This window comes from Callithrix jacchus, chromosome 7 (assembly GCF_049354715.1).
Source record: "Callithrix jacchus isolate 240 chromosome 7, calJac240_pri, whole genome shotgun sequence".
Lineage (NCBI taxonomy): Eukaryota > Metazoa > Chordata > Mammalia > Primates > Cebidae > Callithrix > Callithrix jacchus.
The window spans coordinates 128,098,885-128,116,066 of record NC_133508.1 but is presented as its reverse complement, the minus strand read 5'-3'; the positions used below and the strand labels follow the sequence as shown (position 1 = coordinate 128,116,066).

The following is a 17,182-nucleotide window of genomic DNA, read 5'->3' as shown; positions in this document are numbered from 1 at the left end:
ACTTGAGTGCCAGTTAAGATGTGCAGCTGCCCTATAACCTACGATAAAGATAAGTTAATTGCTGAGTTCTCGAGTAGCCCCAAACTTAGGCGGTTTTATTCTCTTTCTTATACTTATTCAACAGGGCTTTGTGCTTGACAATAAGAAGAGATTTAAAAAGGTATAAAAGGCAAGATCTTTGCTCTCCCAGAATTCCTGAGTGAGGCAATATGTGCTCAACAGTGTCAGGCAAGTAGCAGCGTGCAGAAGGAACAGAAGGAGCGGCTTGGGTGTGACAAGCTGGAACCTGCACACAGCTGCAGGAGGAGGGTGTTCTGAGACTTCGAAGATCAGCACGCCCCTTCCAACCTTTCAGAGGAAGCTATTGAAAATGAAAAGACATGACTTCTCAATACCAAGTTTATTTGAAAAGGAATGAAACCAATGTAACAGGTATACATGTTACAGTAATTACCTTATTGGCATACAGAGAGGAGGCAAAAGCACAAATTGGTTTATTTTGTCTTTTCATGAGGAAAATAGCTTTTTTGAGCTCAAATGAGGGGACTTAATGGCTTGGCACCAGGGTATAACCATTACTGATGCAGGGCAGGAAGCCTTGGAAAATTGCCCTTCTCCTTCTCTGCTACTTTCCATCCCACTTTCGTCAGAGACATATTTTGGGTCCTGTCTCCTGGAACCTGCTGACAATGTGTAGAGACTCACCCAATGTCTGACTGCCTGTTACTGCTGCTAAACCTTGTTCTGACTGGCTGTGGTGACAATGGCCTGGGAGTCTCAACTTTGAGACTTTACAAATGCCACGGACTGGGTGACTGCTTATGTGGGTTTTGTCTAGATCTGACTCTTTCCACAGGGATGTGATTTTAAAGCCCTGGAATATGAGGTTGAAACACCTACAACAATACTCAGTCCTAAGAAGGGAGGTTCTCCAGGTTTATAGAGGAGGCCTTGGAAGAATTCAGCTTCCTAATAGTGATCTGTCTATGTGGCCGTACCAGTGGCATGGGGGAAAGTGAGAATTTAGAAAAATTATTGGAAAGTATTTTCCTTTTGACAAGTAAAAAATTAGAGTATTATGGGAATATAAGAAATTACAGGGTTAGAAGATTCCACCTTTGTAGTAACTTAATAGTCTGATTAAAGCACATACCTGTATCTGACAGTAAGGATGCCAGAATAAGGGCTTTACTGCCTCATTAAAATAGTGCCATCTGGTGGTGAATGTTTTGAATTGTAACTAGGTACCCAGAGAGCTGTCAAACCTTCAGTGGACGTGGCTTAAAGATTAAGCAGCATTTATAATTTTCTTGTTTATTTATTCATCTATTCTTTCACTTAGTTTACTTATCACTTACTACATGCTGAGAATCTTGATGGGTGTTGCGTATGAGGAAACGAGGAAGGCACAAGCCCTGACCTCAAGGAGTGCATAGTCCAGTGGGTGAGACTGCCTGTAGACCAGTGACTGCAATCCAGAGATAATGGCTATTTGAGAAGTGCAGTGGAAGCCCAGGAGATTCAAATGTCACAAGCAGTTTCAGTGATGCTGCTGGAAGGGCCTCCCGTGTGTATAAGGATATAACTTGCAGCAAGCTTGGAGTCAAGAAAGGGACAAGTTGTTGGATGTTTCCTCAACTTGCTACTTGTGTGGCATTCCCCAGCCTGCCAGATCTCTCTTTTGGGTTCTCTATCTCTGGCCCTACTCCTAAATCAAGAAACTGAATGAACTTGTGGTTTGCTGCCCTGTTGGAGCTCTCTTTCTCGTTCATGGGCTTGATTCTTGGTCATTCTAGGACACAAATTGTTGGACACAGGGTGGTATGGTTAAAGCCTCCCTGGACACTTTACAGGAACCTATCAATAAATTTTTACATGCCTTCTCTGCCCCCTGCTCTTTTATACTTCCCTTTTCTTCTGCCATGAGAGGTTTGTCTAAGTCTTTCTCTTCTTCACATAACTCTGTCTCTGTGCAATACAATCTATGCTGTTCTCTTTTGGATAAATACACTCATCGTGAGATCCTGTTCAGGCACCTAATCTTCCTAGTTCTAAGAGTTGTTTCCTCTTAAAAACTAGACCAGGCCGGGCGCAGTGGCTCAAGCCTGTAATCCCAGCACTTTGGGAGGCCAAGGCGGGTGGATCACGAGGTCAGGAGATCGAGACCATCCTGGTCAACATGGTGAAACCCCGTCTCTACTAAAAATACAAAAAAAAGTAGCTGGGCGTTGTGGTGCACGCCTGTAATCCCAGCTACTCGGGAGGCTGAGGCAGGAGAATTGCCTTAACCCAGGAGGCGGAGGTAGCGGTGAGCCGAGATTGCGTCATTGCCCTCCAGCCTGGGTAAAAAGAGCGAAACTCCGTCTCAAAAAAAAAAAAAAAAAAAAAAATTAGACCAATAATATTTACCTACCTAGGCGCTGAGCATGCAGAGGCCTGAAATGATTAACTGAAGAAGTGGGAAAGAATTAACAGTGCATGAGGCTTTTGGACTAGGCTGTGAAGAATAGTTTGGAGATTATCAGGTGGAGGTTGTTTGGGTCACTAAAGGGCATTCTAGGCAGAGGCAATTCACAGAAGATTGAAGGCTTTAATAAATGTGGTGGGCCCAAAAATGTATATGGGGGATGCGGGGTATGTACTGGAAAAAACATGAGACAGAAGAGGTGGGAAAGAGACAGCTTAATGGAAAGTCTTATGGTCTGTGTAATGGGGCTGGGTATTCCTTCTGAAAATGTTGGCGAGCCAAGGACGGAAGGCACGTAAGTATCTAGGTTATCTGCAGGTTAAGGAGACAGATAAAAGTGGATGGATTTAATGGATATTTTAGAGGGCAAGTGGAAAGAACACGTGATTGACTGGAGAGTGGGCTTTTAAAATAAATTTGCTTTCATAGATATATTTTCTCCTGAGGATTTCAAATTCCCTTAAGAGTTATTATCCCTTTCCATTCATGGAATTCTTATCTTTTTCTAGTGGGATGTTTCCCTAAGGAATCTAAAATTTGAAGTTTCTAGCTCGCTACTCAGATACATTGTTCTAAATTTTGGCGATAAGGTTGTTTTCTTTGCTGGATTTGGCTGACTTGTCTGTGCAGCACTGCTGTTTCTGAGGAATCAGTAGTTCCACTCTCAGCTTCTGAAGGAGGCAGAGGGTGGGCACAGCATGCCATGAAGTGCATGGGGTATTGCTGTTGAAGGGGAAGTAGTGAGATCTTTACTCTTCCTACAGACTAGGTGTCTTGTACATGTTGGTAGGATGGAGGGAGGAATACCTGAATGGTAAATAACATAAAGAATACTTATAGTGTCTTTATATTAAATTATGGTATTTGTTGGGAAGGGGAACGTGAATGGGAAACTGGAGGTCAGCAGACTTTCTCTTCTTGCTGTATTTTACATAGACCAATATTGAAATTGAGATATATTTCTCAAGTTCAAATAATGGGGTAGGGGAAGGAGAAGTTAAACTGTAATAAATATTGTGGAGACTTAAGACCAGGTTAGGATTCTTCCTTCTCAGGAGGATTCACTGTGGGGTAATTACACTGAATTGGCAGGACCTAATGGCATAGCTTGAGAAATGAGAGACCTCAGATTTGGGATTAGCAGTACTCACCCTGCACTCCTGGATCCCTACCCGCTCATCCTCAACATGTCAGATTCAGTAGAAGATTTTTGGGTTTGGTGTTCCTTTTTCTTTTTTGGAGGGTCACATAAACTCATTAACTCTGGATTTGTCATTTCTCCCTACGTCTCTTCAATGTCTTGGTCATATAACCCATTGTTTCATCATACAAATACAAAACATTTTCTGGAGACAATAATACCTTGGTCCTCAGAATCTGTCTTCATTAGGTGTTAGATGGATTGCATTAATTGTCTCGATTCTATACCCTTCTTGTTTCCACACATCTTTGGCACATTACTTTGTAATTTCTTTCACTATAGTTGATTTCTCTATCCTTGGAGTCTGAGTTTGGCCACATGACTTTCTTTGGCCAATGGAATGTTGCAATAAACAGTCTGACTCCAGTTTTAATGTTAGACTGTTTGATAGGATTTATACTTAGACCCTTGTCTCTCTCTCTCTCTCTCTTTTTTTTTTTTTCAAGACGTAGTTTCACTCTTGTTGCCCCGGCTGGAGTGCAATGGCACAATCTTGGTTCACTGCAACCTCTGCCTCCTGAGTTCAAGCGATTCTCTTGCCTCAGCCTCCCAAGTATCTGGTATTATAGGCCCTGCCACCATACCAGGCAAATTTTAGTACTTTTAGTAGAGATGAGGTTTCACCTTGTTGTTTAAGCTGGTCTCAAACTCCTGACCTTAGGTGAGCCACCCACCTTGGCCTCCCAAAGTGCTGGGATTATAGGCATAAGCCACTGTGCCTAGCCGTTCCTCCCTTCTCTTTCCCACCACCATATATCTGGTACTCTAGGCAAAAAAAACACATATACACCCCCCTGGCTTCTTTGCATTATAGAGAAGTTTGAAAACCCTCATGCACATGACAATCCCTTCTCCATCCCCACTCCCTGGTCACTATTAAAGGCTCAAGTCATTCTCTTGTCTTGTCATTGCAGATTGTCTTGTGTCTATCCTGCTTCCAATAGAAGTCCCCTGTGTGAGTAATAACCTTTTTTTCAAATACTCTTGGTGTGTGAAGTGTTATTAGTCTAGACATCCAACCTACTAATTGGGGTCAGAGGGTCTATTCCAGATTCATAGAGTGACTACAAAGCAACTATTAATCTGTGTGCATGTGATACTTGCATATGGTTGGAAGAAATGCTTACATGTCTCTGCTTCAACTGTTTCTCCTCTGTCATGGCCATGAGACTATGGTGTAGGCTAGCCTGCTAGAGGTGAAAAAAATGGAGTAGCATCCCATTGCCTTATCACCTCCGTCAGCAAATCAGTCAATGAATAGCTGACCTCAGACATGTCAGCAAGCCCAACTAAGATCAGCAGAGCCTCTTAGTCAATCCACAGCTAACTGCAGATGCATGAGTAAGACCAGGCAAGATCAGCCAAGGCCAACCAAGATTGGCTGAATCCTCAAACTTGTGAATTAAATATATGCTAATTGTTGTATACCACCGGGTTTTTTGGGTTGTTATGTGGAACTATTGTGGCAATAGATAACTGAAAAACCAAGTGTGGGAACTTCTAGACCAACCCAGGGGTAAATATAAGGTCTCCAAACTTTAGCAATGCTCCCTGAAATCCAAAATGAAGGAAAAGATTATAGAGCAGCTCATATTTAGCTCTTTGGCCTCTATTTTTAAGAGTTGATTTTGTTTAATTTTTTTTTGCTAGTACTCTTAATAAGCAATTTTAGAAAAGCCTTAAGTAAGATTAGCAATTTGCACCTTTTTAAAAATTAACAGCACTCTGCTGTTTTGATATTGAGCTCCATCATCAATTTGCATCTTTAAAGAGGTGTAACCTTTCTCAGATAGTTTGCTCTGTGTTCTTATATTTAACTAGCAAGACTTGATTTTTACATTGCTTATATTGGCTTTACTTCGCACAATTAAAACCAAAGGAGAAGAAAAAAATCTAACATTCAATAATTAGAAGTATGATGTAGATTTCTGTTAACTCTGGCTATTCAGAGCTGAGGGATGATCAAGGCAGGATTAATGTATTAACTTACAAGGCAGATGTGTTAACAAAGGAAAAATGTCCTACAGTTATAGGACACATATCAACAAAAATTTCTGCATACTTGAATGGTTGCAGATTATACCTTCTTATTTATGAAACTAGCTCCAGGGAGCAGTACAACTTTGAACTGGCATGGAGTTCTGAACTCTCCCAGTTGTATGACAGGAGCCATTCTGACTGATTATCTCCCATCTTCCACATTGCCTTGATCTGCCTATCCAAAGTCTACTTTCCCCAGCAAGACCATCCACCAAGCCATACACTGAGGTGCCTCAAAGGCAGAAGAGGTCATGCACCTCAGCCTCATCCTTTTTTTTCTACTCATATCTTCTCTAGAAAAATGATACAGTTGGTGGCAGTGAAGTTCTTTATTTGGGAAAGTACACCAACTATCCTTTGTTTGATTAGGACAAAAATACTAACCATGTTGCTCAGTAGAAAAATTTATTTGAAAAACTAGATTTTGAGTAATTACCTATAAATTTTTTTCAGTTACACCAAAGTATGAAACACTTCTTTTGAACCCAGTCAGTGTATTTTATCAAACCATGAACCAAAACAATGTATTTTGTTTTTTCAACAATGGACCAGGGAAAACTGGAGCCTAACATCTATGTTTTCTCAATCTCCTGAGCTGGAACAAAACCAGAACATTAAAACTTTCTTGAACTGAGCTGATATTCCACAGAGTTAAAGCCCTTTGAGATCCTAGAAGGATGCCGTGATCCTTGATCACTTTTTAGAATACTGTGTAAAATCTAAAAGCTTTGATTATTTTCTAATTAAAGATAATTTTATCTTGACTTAATTGTTCTTTCTATTGTAATAAGTGCGAAATATGATGTCACTCATTGCAGAAGAGAAAAACATGAGGCATTCAGGTAGAATATATATCTGTCTTTACCATGGAATTGACATCATTTGTTAATATTGCTTTTGACCTCAGTCCAAGCAGGTTGCCATGGGATATATAGATGTGTTGTCCTCTGTGGCAATATTCTCTAGCTATTTAGATGGTATTTTCTTTGGAGTACTTGATCCTGGAAATCTCTAAGGAATATTCTTTAATTTTAATTTTTCATGAAAGTACAGTCAAATGGTCCTTACATTTTTAGCTATCCATTTCTGTAATCCAAACTACGGATTGAAAAAAATAATACCACATCACATGGAATTTGAAAACATTTTAGTTACATTGATAAAAAGGATGTGATTAATTTAACAAAAGTTCATATCTTCAGATAATTAACTTATTTATTCTTCAAAGGATTATACAGGAATGCCTGGCCTTTCTCATATGAACTGAAAAATTCCAAGGGGAGTGAAAATTTGAGACGTCACAAGTGTATAAGAATTGCTGCATGAAATGGCCTGCATTTAAAGATTTAGGAGAAGAAAAAGATTCGTAAACAGTAAAGGGATAAAAGGTAGCAGGATAATGGTGAGCAGGAGTTCAAAAAATAGTAGCCTGATGCTGCATTAATAGACCGTAGCCTCTGGCTCAGCAGTGAGTGATAGGGCAGTCACGAGAGGTGTGGTGGTCTTTCTGATGAGGGACTGCCTGCTGCAACCAAATTTGAATTCAAACAACCACTGCTCTGATTTTTAAATTTTTTATTGGATGTTTTATAAATTACAAAGTAATTCAATCTAGCTACAAGTGAAACAATATAAAAATGTGTAAGAGAACACTAATTATTGCTGCTCCTTCTATTTCCAATCCCATGCTTTTAAAGGATTCAGTATTAGTTGACTAGTGAGGACCTTCCACACTTTGCACCTTTTTTGTAGGTACATATACAAAAATATATTCTCATGGGTAATTTAAAAATAATTGTATCAAAATAGGAGCATACTATTGCACATTAATCTTTGCTTTTTTTCACTTGAGTATATATCCTGGGAAATCAGAGAAGAGACATAGATCTAATGCTACCCTTTTTCATTTTGTTCTTAGTGTCTGTATGTGTGAACACACACACACACGCGTTCACATAAATGGAATCATTAATAGAAATTGTTTTTACACATTGATTTTTTTCTTTCTTTGTCTTACCCTCTTTCCTTTCTCCCTTTTTCCCATTCCATCCTGTACTGTCTCAATCCTGTCACCTATATGTACAGTATGGTATATATCCTTTACTACCTTTCTCCATTCTCATATAATCCTTATGCATAGTCATTCACATGCTTGCGTGTGCACATACACACACGCGTGTGCACACACATTTTGCTCTGTGTTGTGAGCCTACAGTGTGCTTGGGTTGAGATTGGAACCAGTTAATGATTTTAATTATCATCCTTGTTGTTGATGTCCAAAGCTACATTTCCAATTTAGACCTCTTTGGTCCCCAAATTCAACTTACTGCTGGATATTTTCATTTAATTTTTCCATAGGCATCTCAAATTGGGCATCCCAACTTCACCCTTCTCTTCTCCCCTTTGCATCTTGTATTATTTATTGCAATTGGTGCTACCACCATTTATCTAGATGTCAAGCTAGAAACCTACCACTTACAGTCACCAAGTTCTGCCAGTTTGTCACTTAAATAGTTCTTGAATTTATTCTCTCCTCCCCATTCTTCTCATTAGTACACAAGTTAAGATACTCATTCAGCCTCATATATATTATTGCAAAAGTCTTTCAACTTTGCTTTTTCATTTGGGTCCCATAACAATAGTGAGTTACTGGGTTTCTATGGCTTCTAATCCATCAAAGAAAACATTTTATTTTCTTTGGTAAGGTCAGAAGCATGATAGAAGTGTCCATATTAAGGTTCTCCTCATTTTTTCTGGGGTAGAAAGTGTGAAATATTTATTAAGGCATAAAACAAAAACAAAGAAAAACTATGACCAGAAAGAGACGCTGGACAGGAGTACTAATGCTAGGAAAAGCAGGACTATCCTAGCAAGCACTGATACTCCAGCAACATGGGAGCATATGTTCCTCCCCTACTTCCAACTCCTTTTCTCACTCATGCTGAGCCTTCCATTTTAGATAAGTCATTCCTATGTCATTGCTTTCACGTGTGTTCTGCAGTCAGAGTGAGCTATGTAAAACACAAATTTGGTCTCTGTGTCACTTTTGGGTGCTAGGAGCGTTATGGTACCTGGGTGAATAGAGCTGATTTTATGAGCTAAGGTCAATTCAGATTTAACCAGGCAGAAGAACAACAGATGAAACAAAGATCCCGAGTGATGGGCACAGTGTCAGCATCAGGTCACTGAGTTCATGCTGTGGGTGATGGGGATACTGTCTGAGATATCCTACCAAAAATGGAGGTATCTTACCAAATAGCTCATGAGACTGGATTCCTTCCAGACTGTGTTGTTGGCTAGGATACTTTATCTGTGTTCTCCTTTGGCCACTAAAAGCTAGAATAAATGTTGTAGGTAGCTCCCTGAGGCTCTATTAGACCGTTATCTACTGGAGAGACAGAGGGTTAGGAAGCAGGAGTTAGGAAATACCGTAACGAGATAGAATACAACAAAGCATTTGGAAGAAGTGTAGATGGCAGTGTGGTAGTGAAACTAGAATGGGAAGGAAAAGAAACTTAAAATTCAAAGAGCCCTGGTTTCCATTTGTCATAGATGCTTAGCCTCCTTGAAGACTGTTTTGGTAGCTTTTATGAAGGTGAATCTTACGTTATCAGGATTTTTATATAGAATGTGGTGAGGTCAGGATGAAGTTCATTAATGTCAGTTACCAAGGGTACTGCTGGGTCAGTAGGTATTGAAGGCTCTCTTTGAGTCCATCAGTTACCTCCTTGTGGTTTTTTTTAATGCTTTACAAGTAGTTAGGAGTAGACTATTGTACTTCATTCTGGACACCAACTACCAGAAGTTCCATGTTGCTTTGTGAAAAGCTCAAAAGACGTTTCACTGGCTTGAAGACAAGGTCATAGCACAGATATTTTGTCTGGTTTAGGCATGCCCATGTAGGTCACACAGGTATTGGAGACTCTTTGAATATGATCAGTATTATATAAAAGCCTAAATTGTTAGGTCCCGTGGCGTTTGCTTTTTGGTAAGGGAAATTGGTCCAACATGCAATGAGAGAAATGATTTGGCTTTCAGTTCTTCCAGGGAGGAATTGGTACCAAGAAAGTTCTGGAAGTTATGGAAGAAGGCTATTGATTCCAGATATTAGTAGGATTTAGATGATTTGGAAATTAAAATGGAAAAGGAATCAAACATGATTCTTTCTGCAGAAGCAGAAGACTAGTTTTTTGAGTCAGTTATATACCTACATATCATAAATTCATAAGCCTTAGCCTCAGGACATGGAGTAAAACAAATGAACCATATGCAAAAAAATTATAAATGTTCACATTTAAATGTTCCAGAAAAAGTGGGAGCTAATGATAGTATCTGGTTTCCTGTCTTTCCTGGGCTAATAGCTAAATATGGAAACACAGAACTGCTGAAGGTATTAGAAAAAGGGAAGGTCTAGAAGTATTAGACCCAATCTTATCCTTTAAATCATGCGGCATATTCCCATTGACCAATAAATACAATCAGCAGATACTGTAATCTTGATTCTGTGTGATGGGGCAAAGACTGGAGATCTATGCTGCCTCTATGAGAACATTCTCACTTTTTTTTTTTCCTCTTCTGCAGGGAGTATTAGAGGTAAAATGAGATGACCAGCCCCAGCAGGTCACCCCAATTTAATCAGCGTTAGTGAGTTAGTATTAGTTACCTGGGGGATCTTGTTTGCTATTCAGTCTAGACTGGAGCAGGAGAGAGAAAAAGGCCAAGAATGCTTCCGACTTCAAAAGGCCCCAAAACTGATCTCAGAAAGAGGAGTGGGAAGGTGATGACTGCGTTCCACAGAATGAAGTTCACCCAGATGGAATGTAGGTTTTTTTTTTTTTATTGCATTTTAGGTTTTGGGGTACATGTGCAGAGCATGCAATACAGTTGCATAGGTACACACATGGCAGTGTGTTTTGTTTGGTTTCTCCCCTTCACCCACATTTGGTATTTCTCCCCTGGCAATCCCTCCCCACCTCCCCCTCCCACTGGCCCTCCCCTTTCCCCCCTATAGACCCCAGAGTTTAGTACTCCCCTCTCTGTGTCCATGTGTTCTCATTTTTCATCACCTGCCTATGAGTGAGAATATACGGTGTTTCATTTTCTGTTCTTGTGTCAGTTTGCTGAGAATGATGTTCTCCAGATTCATCCATGTCCCTATAAACGACACGAACTCATCATTTCTGATTGCTGCATAATATTCCATGGTGTATATGTGCCACATTTTCCCAATCCAGTGTATCATCAATGGGCATTTGGGTTGATTCCAGGTCTTTGCTATTGTAAACAGTGCTGCAATGAACATTCATGTGCATGTGTCCTTGCAGTAGAACGATTTATAGTCCTTTGGATATATACCCAGTAATGGGATTGCTGGGTCAAATGGAATTTCTATTTCTAAGGCCTTGAGGAATCGCCACACCGTCTTCCACAATGGTTGGACTAATTTACACTCCCACCAACAGTGTAAAAGTGTTCCTTTTTCTCCACATCCTCTCCAGCATCTGTTGTCTCCAGATTTTTTAATGATCGCCATTCTAACTGGCGTGAGATGGTATCTCAATGTGGTTTTGATTTGCATCTCTCTGATGACCAGTGACGATGAGCATTTTTTCATATGATTGTTGGCCTCATATATGTCTTCTTTCATAAAGTGTCTGTTCATATCCTTTGACCACTTTTGAATGGTCTTGTTTGTTTTTTTCCTGTAAATCTGTTTGAGTTCTTTGTAAATTCTGGATATCAGCCCTTTGTTAGATGGGTAAACTGCAAAAATTTTTTCCCATTCTGTTGGTTGCCGATTCACACTAGAGACTGTTTCTTTTGCTGTGCAGAAGCTGTGGAGTTTCATTAGGTCCCATTTGTCTATTTTGGCTTTTGTTGCCAATGCTTTTGGTGTTTTGTTCATGAAGTCCTTGCCTACTCCTATGTCCTGGATGGTTTTGCCTCGATTTCCTTCTAGGGTTTTTATGGTGCCGGGTCTTATGTTTAAGTCTTTAATCCATCTGGAGTTAATTTTGGTGTAAGGTGTCAGGAAGGGGTTCAGTTTCTGCTTTCTACACATGGCTAGCCAGTTTTCCCAACACCATTTGTTGAACAGGGAATCCTTTCCCCATTGCTTGTTTTTGTCAGGTTTATCAAAGATTCTATGGTTATAGCTAGGTTGTGTTGCCTCTGATGCCTCTGTTCTGTTCCATTGATCTATATCTCTGTTTTGGTACCAGTACCATGCTGTTTTGATTACTGTAGCCTTATAGTATAGTTTGAAATCCGGTAGTGTGATGCCCCCCGCTGTGTTCTTTTTGCTTAGAATTGACTTGGCTATGCGGGCTCTCTTTTGGTTCCATATGAAGTTCAAGGTGGTTTTTCCAGTTCTGTGAAGAAAGTCAATGGTAGCTTGATGGGGATAGCGTTGATTCTGTAAATTACTTTGGGCAGTATAGCCATTTTCATGATATTAATTCTTCCTAACCATGAACATGGAATGTTTCTCCATCTGTTTGTGTCCTCTCTGATTTCGTTGAGCAGTGGTTTGTAGTTTTCCCTGAAGAGGTCCCTTATGTTCCTTGTGAGTTGTATTCCAAGGTATTTTATTCTTTTTGTAGCAATTGTGAATGGCAGTTCGTTCTTGATTTGGCTCTCTTTTAGTCTGTTATTGGTGTAGAGGAATGCTTGTGATTTTTGCACATTGATTTTATATCCTGAGACTTTGCTGAAGTTGCTTATCAGTTTCAGGAGTTTTGGGGCTGAGGTGATGGGGTCTTCTAGGTATATTATCATGTCGTCTGCAAATAGAGACAATTTGGCTTCCACCTTTCCTATTTGAATACCCTTTATTTCTTTTTCTTGCCTGATTGCTCTGGCTAGAACTTCCAGTACTATATTGAATAGGAGTGGTGACAGAGGGCATCCTTGTCTAGTGCCAGATTTCAAAGGGAATGCTTCCAGTTTTTGCCCATTCAGTATGATATTGGCTGTTTGTTTGTCATAAATAGCTTTTATTACTTTGAGATACGTTCCATCGATACCGAGTTTATTGAGGGTTTTTAGCATAAAGGGCTGTTGAATTTTGTCAAATGCCTTCTCTGCGTCAATTGAGATAATCATGTGGTTTTTGTTTTTGGTTCTGTTTATGTGGTGAATTACGTTGATAGACTTGCGTATGTTGAACCAGCCTTGCATCCCCGGGATGAATCCTACTTGATCATGATGAATAAGTTTTTTGATTTGCTGTTGCAATCGGCTTGCCAATATTTTATTGAAGATTTTTGCATCTATGTTCATCATGGATATTGGCCTGAAGTTTTCTTTTCTTGTTGGGTCTCTGCCGGGTTTTGGTATCAGGATGATATTGGTCTCGTAGAATGATTTGGGTAGGATTCCTTCTTTTTGGATTATTTGGAATAGTTTCAGAAGAAATGGTACCAGCTCCTCTTTGTGTGTCTGGTAGAATTCGGCTGTGAACCCGTCTGGACCTGGGCTTTTTTTGTGTGGTATGCTCTTAATTGCTGCCTCGACTTCTGCCCTTGTTATTGGTCTATTCATAGTTTCAGCTTCCTCCTGGTTTAGGCTTGGGAGGACACAGGAGTCCAGGAATTTATCCATTTCTTCCAGGTTTACTAGTTTATGTGCATAGAGTTGTTTGTAATATTCTCTGATGATGGTTTGAATTTCTGTGGAATCTGTGGTGATTTCTCCTTTATCATTTTTTATTGCATCTATTTGGTTGTTCTCTCTTTTCTTTTTAATCAGTCTGGCTAGCGGTCTGTCTATTTTGTTGATCTTTTCAAAAAACCAGCTCTTGGATTTATTTATTTTTGGAGGGTTTTTCATGTCTCAATCTCTTTCAGTTCAGCTCTGATCTTAGTTATTTCTTGTCTTCTGCTGGGTTTTGAGTTTTTTTTATCTTGCTCCTCTAGCTCTTTCAATTTTGACGATAGGGTGTCAATTTTGGATCTCTCCATTCTTCTCATATGGGCACTTATTGCTATATACTTTCCTCTAGAGACTGCTTTAAATGTGTCCCAGAGATTCTGGCATGTTGCGTCTTCGTTCTCATTGGTTTCGAAGAACTTCTTTATTTCGGAATGTAGGTTTTAACAGCAACACCAACAAGGTGTTAAGCTCTTGGATGGAGTGGAGAGGTCCAGTCACATCTCTTGGGGTAGTGGGAAGTGTTGCTTTCTGAAGTCTCACTATGAGGCCTCAGAATAAGTGTGCTACTCTGCACTGATCTCCCAGCTGCTTCAAAGCAACCCCCCAACCTTTTCATACAAGGCAAGGTAAAATAGGCAAAATATATCCATACCAAGGTCATTTGGAAGGCACAATTGTGTCCAGCGATGTGTCTCGCAACTTCACCATGCCTAGGGGTATGCTCTCTACTCCCTTTCTTCTCAAGGCCTTCTTCAAGTGCTCTCACTGTTTGGCTTTCTCTATGCCAGCGTGGCAGCTGATAGGCAATAAATACACTGCTCTGGGGATGAATTTCAGATGTTGAGTCTTCCAGCAAATTTGAAACTTAGACAAGTATCTTCTTCCATTCCTACTTTTTATTCCTTATAATTTCTGAGAAACTTTCCTGCCAGCAGACTTCTCAGACAATGACAAACTGAATCCTCATTAAAACAAAGAAAGGTTAAGGGGAAAAAAATAACCTATTTAAAATGAGGTAACTCACCAGTCTTTCAGCTATAAATTGACAATAGGATTTATATAAATCCGTAATTGTATCTCTTTTACCTGCAGTTAGGCCAGTTAATGATGAAAAAAGTATACAGCTGATCATGTGGCTTTAATGAGGATTCTTTTTAGAGAGTTAAAAAAATCCACCAAATTAAATTCTGCCAATTTACTTCATTGCAAATTGAGCACCACCCTGTGAGCAAAAAAAAAAAAAAAAAAAAGGAAAAAAAATCATCAAGTAGCTTAAATCAGTTACAGCTAAATGTGTAAGTCAGCATGTGCTTTAGCCTTTAGTCATGAAGAATATATTAGATTTTAAAAATAAATGGCTTTCTGCTGAGTCTTCATTGCAGTGGCTTTCTGACTTTTAATTAAATTTTCAGTACTTGTGGATGCTTCTTCATGTACTCTGGCCACAGAGCTCGCGTTGCCTCCATCATTAAGTGGAGTGGAAAACCAAATTGGAGATTATTAAGCTTGTTCATTTCTTTGTTATCAGTAGCTAGTGGCTCTCTCCTTTTTACTTGCTAAATAAGGATGGAGCTTTCTACCAGGATATTTTCCAAGAATGAAATAAGCTCTCGTAAACAGAGCATGATTAGCCCGAATGCGGGAGCTTGTTAAATGTTCCTCATTATACATTTCTGGTCTGTTTCATCGGTGTTAAATGAACTTAATGTAAATTAATAAAAACAGGTTTGCATTATTTGTAACAGGATTGAGAGTAAAGAAGAAAACTGTAAGCAACACTAAACTCAGCAAGTAATGTCGAAGTTTGCACTTTTTCTCTGCTGCCCTTTCTGTTCTATGGAATTGAATAAATAGTTTGAAAGGCGTAATATTTAATCTGTTGGAATGGAGCATTGCAGTTTAGGTATTACATTAGAGACTTTAATTGCTAGTTTAGTGCTTTTCTGCAAATTTTGTGTTTGCTCCTTTTGAACTTCCTAGAAACAGATTTATGAAAATCATGTATTATTGGAGGGACCATTCTTGAACAAGGGAATTTTAATTTTTATACCAACAGGGTCAAGAACGACATAATTTTGGCTATAGAACCTAATGGTTGGTTTTAAATTCATATTTGTTGTGATTTATAAAACTGAGTTCATTGCAGATGCTTCCGGGCAAATGTGTTATATAAAATTCACATTGTTTTAAACAGTGACATTCTTAAAATACAAGGCTGCTTCTCCTAATTAAAAAGAAACCAAACTGAAAAGACACTTAAGCATGCACAGAAAGTCAAAAAGCTAAGGGCTACTAATCTAAATGATAAAATGATTTATTTCTGAGATGCAGAATTAGATACCCATGAGCAAATTAGAATAATTGGGGATCCCAGCATTTAAATTTTTAGTCTTGCAAACTCCTTTGGAAAATATTATCAAGAAAGTGAGGCTGCTATGACTTTGACTTTGTGGTTGTTTTTGTTTCTTTCTCTTTCTTTCTTTCTTTCCTTTTTGAGATGGTGGCTTGCTCTGTTCCCTGGGCTGGAGTGCAGTGGTGTGATCTCGCCTCACTACAATCTCTGCCTCCTGGGTTCAAGCGATTCTCCCGCCTCAGCCTCCCGAGTAGCTGTGATTACAGGCGCCCACCACTATGCATGGCTAACTTTTGTATTTTCAGTAGAGATGGGGTTTTGCCATGTTGGCCAGGCTGGTCTTGAACTCCTGACCTCAGGTGAGCCACCTGCTTTGACCTTCCAAAGTGCTGGGATACAGGTGTGAGCCACCACGCCTGACTTGTGGTTATTGATGGAGTTGGTGGAATATCTGTATGTGGTGGTTGTGGTTGTTTGATTATATTCACAGACATCTTAATGCTCATGAAGTCTGAACAAGTGGTTAAAATATAGTGAAATCAAGAAAAAGTTAAATTATGAAAAACATATCATGCAATTGTGGATGCAGCTCCATTGTAAAGGAATTTTCTGGAACTTTACTTTTCATTGAAAATTATGTAGTTCCTCGGACAGATAGTGCATATTAACTATTTGTTTAACATTAGTGGTAACATATACAGCAAAGTCTTGATTTTAACTGGAATTCTTAGAGAATGTCATCCTCACAGCCCAGAATGGCGAAAGCAAAAGAATGTATGCCATAAATACCCACCATGGCAGATGTAACTGATTGTTCTCAGCACTCTTTCCTGCTCAACCTACATTAGCTTCAGAATTCTCAATACAGTAGCCCAGGCAGTTCCTACCGATAGATTGCAGTTGTTATGTGAGAGGAGCCTTGTTTGCCATCTCTATTATAATTAGGGAAATTTGTTTTGTTTTGTTTTGTTTTTCGATTTAGTTAGGAAATCTTTCCATTTCAACTTTATGGCTGAAACATTTTAGGTCATTTCCTGCCTTATTAGGGTATGATAAACACATTTTCATTGTTACACCATCATTCATTACATTTTCATTTCCTGAAGATTTTGTTTTGATTCTGTACTGTCATTATTATAATGAATTTTATTTTCACAATGAATCATATATGTAGAAAGTATAACAGATTAGAATAAAATTGAACCAACCTTAGGATATATACTAGAATATTTCCCTTCCTCCCTCTCTTCTTTCTTCTCTCCTTTCGTTCCTTCCATTCTTTCTAACAAATTTTTGATTCGTTGGGATTGGATCAGAAATTCAAGACATAATTTAAGTTTCCAAAGCATGGCTGAGAGGAAAGATGGAACACAGTCTGTCTAAAATGTCCAGTTGTCCTGGACCCAGTGGCTTTGTCTTAGGAACCACCTACTTTAACTACAGCCTCATTCTGCTTTTCTATTCTCTG

The 17,182-nt window shown here is 39.2% G+C and overlaps 1 long non-coding RNA gene across 3 annotated transcripts in view; it reads left to right on the top strand.

The window, feature by feature from the left end:
• LOC118143022 (uncharacterized) overlaps positions 1-17,182 on the top strand; it is a 234,149-nt gene that overhangs the window by 115,151 nt on the left and 101,816 nt on the right. For all 3 annotated transcript variants that reach the window (XR_013520562.1, XR_013520561.1, XR_013520560.1), the window contains 2 exons: positions 125-432; positions 4,583-4,623. This is a non-coding gene — a long non-coding RNA (uncharacterized LOC118143022). The remainder of the gene's footprint in view (positions 1-124; positions 433-4,582; positions 4,624-17,182) is intronic.